Source organism: Odocoileus virginianus, chromosome 31, assembly GCF_023699985.2.
Source record: "Odocoileus virginianus isolate 20LAN1187 ecotype Illinois chromosome 31, Ovbor_1.2, whole genome shotgun sequence".
In the NCBI taxonomy this organism is placed as follows: Eukaryota; Metazoa; Chordata; class Mammalia; order Artiodactyla; family Cervidae; genus Odocoileus; species Odocoileus virginianus.
In genome coordinates, this window is record NC_069704.1 from 36,693,163 (window position 1) to 36,699,507 (window position 6,345).

The 6,345-nt window shown below is 45.4% G+C and overlaps 1 long non-coding RNA gene across 1 annotated transcript; it reads right to left on the reverse strand.

The window, feature by feature from the left end:
* Positions 1 to 2,302: 2,302 nt before the first annotated feature.
* Positions 2,303 to 4,291, reverse strand: LOC139032462 (uncharacterized). Its single transcript, XR_011485015.1, has 2 exons — positions 4,027 to 4,291; positions 2,303 to 2,504 (listed from the first exon to the last, which is right to left on the reverse strand). It is a non-coding gene; the product is annotated as an uncharacterized lncRNA (long non-coding RNA).
* Between the last annotated feature and the right edge of the window lie 2,054 nt (positions 4,292 to 6,345).

Below are 6,345 nucleotides of genomic sequence, written 5' to 3' on the forward strand. Positions count from 1 at the left end.
GTGCTAAGTCACTTCAGTTGTGTCCGACTCTTTGCAGCCCATTGGATGATAGCCCACCAGGCTCCTCTGTCCGTGGGATTCTCCAGGCAAGAATACTGGAGTGATACTGTAGGTAGAACTCAACTGGATGCAAGGTGTTCCTTCATTCCTGATGCTTCTATCCCCATCTTTATCCCCCCCAGCCCATCCATTCCTGGACTGTGTTCTTGGATTCTTTCTCTTCTTTCATAATATTCACCAGGAGCCTTCTTACTGTAAGAAAAGGATCCTCTCCTACCAAACATGTGCCTGCTTTTGCTGACACAGCTCTTAGCATTTGTAATCCCTCCATTTGCTAGGGCCATCATAACAAAGGACCACATACTACTTAAACAGCAGAAATTTATTCTCTCCAAGTCTAGAGACTGGAAGTTCAAAATCAAAGTGTTGGCCGAGTTGGTTCTTCTGAAGCCTCTCTCCTGGACTTATAGATGGCCAGCTCCTTCTTGTATCTGCACACAGCCTTCCTTCTGGATGTCTGTGCCCTAGCTTCCTCCTCTTAGAAGGACACCAGTCCTACTGGATCAGAGCCCATGCCAATGACCTCATTTAACTGCAGGTACGTCTCTTAAGACCATACCTCCAAATGCAGTCGCATTCTAGGGTACTAGGAATTAAGATTTCAGCATACAAAATTTAGGGGAGAAACAATCCATCCCCACTGTCTTCTCTCTTCACATAAAAATGTATCCATAATTCTTTTCCCAAATCAGAAGTTCAAATGCAGTACTTCCCAACGACCCTCTCCACGATCCTACAGCAGTTATCTATCACAGGCATTTGGCAACTACTGTGCACTTTGGGGGCTTCCCTGGTGGCTCAGATGGTAAAGAATCTGCCTGCAATGTGGGAGACCCAGGTTCAATCCCTGGGTCAGGAAGATCCCCTGGAGGAGGAGGTGGTAACCCACTCCAGTATTCTTGCCCAGAGAATCCCATGGACAGAGGAGCCTGATGGGCTACAGTCTATGGGGTCCCAAAGAGTCAGACACAACCGAGTGACAAACACACTTGTGCATGGTATTGTGATCTTTCCGTTGCTTTTTAAAATCTATAACTCCTTTTTCACTGTAAAATGTGCTTTACACCCTACCTTTATTGGCTGCATGTTCTCAACTAGATGAAAATTCTGGGAAAGCAGAAACTGTCATATAGTTCCATATGTGTACAGCAGTCCTCAGCACCTAGGTGTCATCTCTGAAGACAGGCTTTCCTAAGCAGGCCAGGAGAAAGGGGGCAGAGAGAAGCCAGGGACCACTAATCCAAGCTCTAGTAAGAGGCAGGGGCTGGGAGCTGGGAGGCCAGGACCACAGGTGCTGAGGAACACCAGATAATCCACCAGGGAAGTCCAGGTAAGAGTTCATAACAAAAGGCTTCTGAAAATTTGCTGCAGGAATGTAATCAGAATGCAGAGCCCAGCAGTGGGGAATCCCAGGCTAGTTGTCTCCAGACTCACATGCAAACGTGGAATCACCCTCAGAGCCACCAATGAGTGGAACAGACTCTAGACCCCGAGAAAGGGTGAGACAGAGCAGGATTGGATCAAGAACCAAAGCCAGGGAACTCCCTGGTGGTCCAGTGGTTAAGAATTGGCCCTTTAACTGCCAAGGGCTCAGGTTCAATCCTTGGTCAGGGAACTAAGATCCTGCAAGCCCTGCAGTGTGGCCAAAAAATAGAAAATGAACCAAAGGCAGAATGCTTTGGTCCTGGGAATTGGATCACTGAGAGGCCACATGTAGGAGGCTGTGGTTACCATAGGCCCCCATTCCCAGCAGTGGCTAAGTTAATGCTATTTTAATGATGTCTGCCCTACATCAAGATTAGCTTGGAAAACTGGTGCCAACCAGCCTTTGGATAGCCTTTCCTCTTTTGTCTCACAACACAAGAGTAGAGGAAAGCAGGAGACACTGACTTGATTGGCTCTGAGGATGTATACAGTCATTCTCCCCTCACAGGCCTTTTAATTCCAACCAGAAGACCACCTCCCGCCCTCACTGCCCAAACCCTCAGTGACTATATAGTGTCCAATCTCAGAGGCTGCTGCTTCTGCCTCTTGGGAACCCCCAGCCCATTCCCTTAGAGCACTGGTGGCCTTAGAGGACCTTGGTCTGGTCCCCTTGCTTCTCTTGAGAAAATCTGATCCCACTTCCGTTTCATCAATCCACCTAAGTCTTTCACTGTAGACAAATTTATTACCTGCTTGGTGCTTTCCTGACAGCCAAAGAGCGATGCCTTCTCTTCTGCCTGGATTTTGCTGAGTAGCGCAAGCCTCTGTTCTTATTTTGAAGAATCAGCTTAGCATCTGTTGTCGCGCTTTCTGGGTGAAGAACCATCCACTTCAGTTTCCTGGTCCCTTGCCTTCTCCCCAGAGACCCTCATATTGGAAGTGTTTCTGGTTCCATGCTATCTACCACAAGGGAACACCGTTTTGTCCAGAGTAATGTGGTTTGCTAGCTTCAGTCCAACCTAGAAATTATAGGAGGGGTAAAATCCCATGAAAAGGCAGGTCCTACAAAAGCACTAAAGTGTATTTAAACCAAAACCATCCAAAAATAGTTTTGATTGAGTGTGGCAATGGCTTATTGATTTATCCAATAGAAAGAAAAAACTATCTTTCTTCCTCACTCTGGTCCTCTTGCCTTTTGCTAAACCCAGCATTATCTTCCTAATGAATAGATTTCAGCTCTGCAGCTTGGCTAATGGAAATCTCAAGAGTAGGAGGGTCCTTGGTACATTAATCAAAAGCTGAGCATCAGTATGAATGCACCTTAGTCCCAGCGCCCTCCCCACCCAGGCCCTCTGTCATAGCAGAGGTGACGGTTGTTGAAAAGAGCTGGGACATGGGAAGCATTGATACTTGAGATGAATGAGCAGATTTAATCAAAAATAAGGATATTCAAATTCAATCTGATAAGTAGGAAGGCTATTAAAGAGTAAGCTGTTGAGGGGCTTCACTGGTGGTCCAGTGGCTAAGAATCTGCCAGTCAGTGCAGGGGCCATGGGTTCGATCCCTGGTCCAGGAAGATCCTACATGCTGCAGAACAACTAAGCCCATGCACCTCAACTAATGAGTCTGCGCTCTAGAGCCAGAGAGTCAACACTGCTGAGCTCAAGTGCCACAACTACTGAAGCCTGGGCACATAGAGCCCGTGCTCTGCAACAAGAAAAGTCACTGCAATGAGAAGCCCGAGTACCGCAGCTAGAGACTAGCCCCCACTCCCCACAGCTAGAGAAAAGCCCACACAATGAGACCCAGTGCAGCCAAAAATAGATCTTTTTTTTTAAGTATAAAATATTCTTGAGCAAAACAAGCAAGAATTGCAAATATTTAAATAACAAATTATTGCTAATTTTCCACACACTTTCTTAATGTAGTTAAATACCTCTCAGGGAGTCATTGAATAAAAAAGTGGAGTCCCCTTCTTGCTTTTATCTCTACTTCCAGCAACTACCCTCACCCTCTGCTTTCTTATTCCAATCACACGCAACCTTGATCCCTAAACTTCAGCACACAAGAGCTGCCACTCTGCAACAAAAATTTCGCTTCAGCTTGTAAAGCCTGAGTCAAAACACATGCTTTCTTCATCAGATGTAGAAGGAGGAAAATAGCTATTTTTGTCTCTGGGGTATAAAGCCATAAGCAATCCATTTTCCAGTATTACCACACCTACTTAACCCAATGTTGCAGACAATGAAATGAATTTGCTGCCTACAAGGCACTGTGATGGAGTATGTAGAGATAAAGCTTTAAAGAGTAAAAATTACATTTTTGGAGCATCTCCGATGTGAGAGATGCAGTGAGCTAAGCCCACTGCCCATTTTTGATATGGTAAAATACAAAATTTTACAGTCACATTACCAAAAAAGCATTTTCACAGAGAACCAATAGAGTGATATGAGTATGAGAAGAATAAAAACAGTAGTCATCAGGGAAAAGAGAAAGACTGGAAAAAGCTAAGCCGCCTCTGTACCTTTCTCTGGAGCTCACCTGTGTAGGCGCCCAGGTTGCTGAGCCCTTGGCCCATCATAGGAGGGGAATGTGTGGATTAAGTAAGCAGGGGCCTGGGAGCCACAAAACTTGAGCTTCATTTCAAGCCTCAACTTAATACCTAATGAGGATCTTGGATAAGTCATGCAACCTCTCTTGGCCTCATCTTCCTCACCTGTGAAATGGGTAAGCAAATGAAATGATGGAGGTGAAATTATCTCACATGAGGATAAAACATTTGAAATCACAATATCCCCTGATAACTGCTAGCCCTCTGTCCTTGTCTTCATTTCCCTCCCAAATGTTTTATAAATAAATGACATTATTATAAATTAGATCACCTTTAGAGTATCTTAACTGGAGGAGGAAATGACGACTCAGTCCAGTATTCTTGCCTGGGAAATCCCATGGATGGTAGAGCCTGGCAGGCTACAGTCCATGGGGTCACACAAAGGAGCCGGACACAACAGAGCATGCGCGCGCACACACAGAGTATCTTAAAGCACTGAAAACCCCACGTTCCGGAAAAGACAGACTAAGTCTTCCTGTTTCCTTTGCTCCTCATCCTAATTCAGTTGATACTTTCTAGAAGTTGGTCATCACCAGTTCAAGACACAAGTGATTCTTTCCCTAGAAAGGAATTCACAAGATGGGTGCTTTACCATTGCCTGGAAGCTGTCACTCGTAAATTTAGCGTGCTCGGCACCAAATTCCAAGTTTCAGTTATTTCTCCACCCCCCTCCCCCAACCCATCATGATGTTATTTTCCTTGGATTGGAAATAAACCCACCAGAACATTTTGTTTTAATTTTTAAAAGTCAGACTCACTGGGCTACTCTAAGGCTTTCCAGCCGACTTTCAGATTATAGACAGCCCAGAACAAGAATATCAGGCTGGTGTTTGTAACCTTTCTCACACTGATGACTTATTTGGCAAATAGGAAGTATTTTGTTAGCATCATTGTCCTAGGAAAGACACTGTACGGGATGCAGACACCATCTATAAGATGTGTGTGTGTGCTTATACAATCAATGTTACGCGGAAGAGAAGTAATTTTGACCAGAGCGATTGAAGCAAAGCTTGTGGCTAAAATTCATCTCAGGAAAAAGGGCTGGACACCACTTGGCCTGGGGAACCGTCAGCAGTGTTTACAAGATGCAATAGCAAATTCCGGTCATGACCCATGAGCTGTTTAGATTTCAGCCGGAATTAAAACCCACAGCACAGGAGCACCATGTCATGGTCTTAGCTCTAATTTCAAGTGCTGCTCATGAGAGCCTCACCGTTTCTGTGGACCCCTCCTGAAGATCTCTGGGATCCTTCGGGCAAGAGGCGTGACAGGAAAGTCCACACGCTAGCTCAGCTCACCACGGCTCAGTTTGCCCAGAGCAGTCAGTCGATCAAAAGGCTGTGCTTGGCGGAGGACCCACCACCATTGTCCTGCCAAATGGTCTCTCGTGACTCAGAATCTCAAACTTGTTTTAAAGGGAGGGGGAAAAGTCACTTTCAGGGATGAGGTTCTTGGCCCAACTCTGCTTTGTACAAACACAGTCTATGTCTATTTTGGTATTCTGAGTTTTTGAAGCAGCTGTAGAGTTGTGGCAAGGGTGGATGGATTGGTGTTGGCCCAAATCAAAAAGAAGAGTTCTCCATCCTTTCAGTGCTGGGGGATGGAAAACTGAGAGCACCACCTCATAGGGAGCAGCATGTGACAGGGCTGCCCAAAGGGAAATAAGTGTGGACATCCATTCACAAAAGAACCATTTGCGAAAGCCCAAACTTGTACAGATCAATATCTTTGTTAGGGGTAAGAATCCTTACTCTACAAAAGGATAAAATTTTGATCATGTTGACGCAGAATGTCTAGTATGTTAAGACTATTAATATAATTTATTAAACATGGATCTGCCTTGATTTTTGAGGGGACATGGCTCAGACAGTAAAGAATCTGCCTGCAAAGTGAGAGACCCGCTTTCGATCCCTGTGTTAGGAAGATCCCTGGAGAAGGGAGTGGCAACCCACTCCACTATTCTTGCCTGGGAAATTCCATGGACAGAGGAGCCTGGCATGCTAATAGTCCATGGGGTCGCAAAGTGTTGGAAACAACTAAGCGACTAGCACTTTCACTTTTTTTTCACACCCATTATGGAGCTCAGTGGTAAAAAATCCACAGGAAATTCGAGTTGGATCCCCTGGGTCATGAAGATCCCCTGGAGAAGGAAATGGCAACCCACTCCAGTATTCTTGCCTGGGAAGTCCCAAGAAGAGAGGAGCTTGGTGGGCTACAGTACATGGGGTCACAAAGAGTCAAACATGACC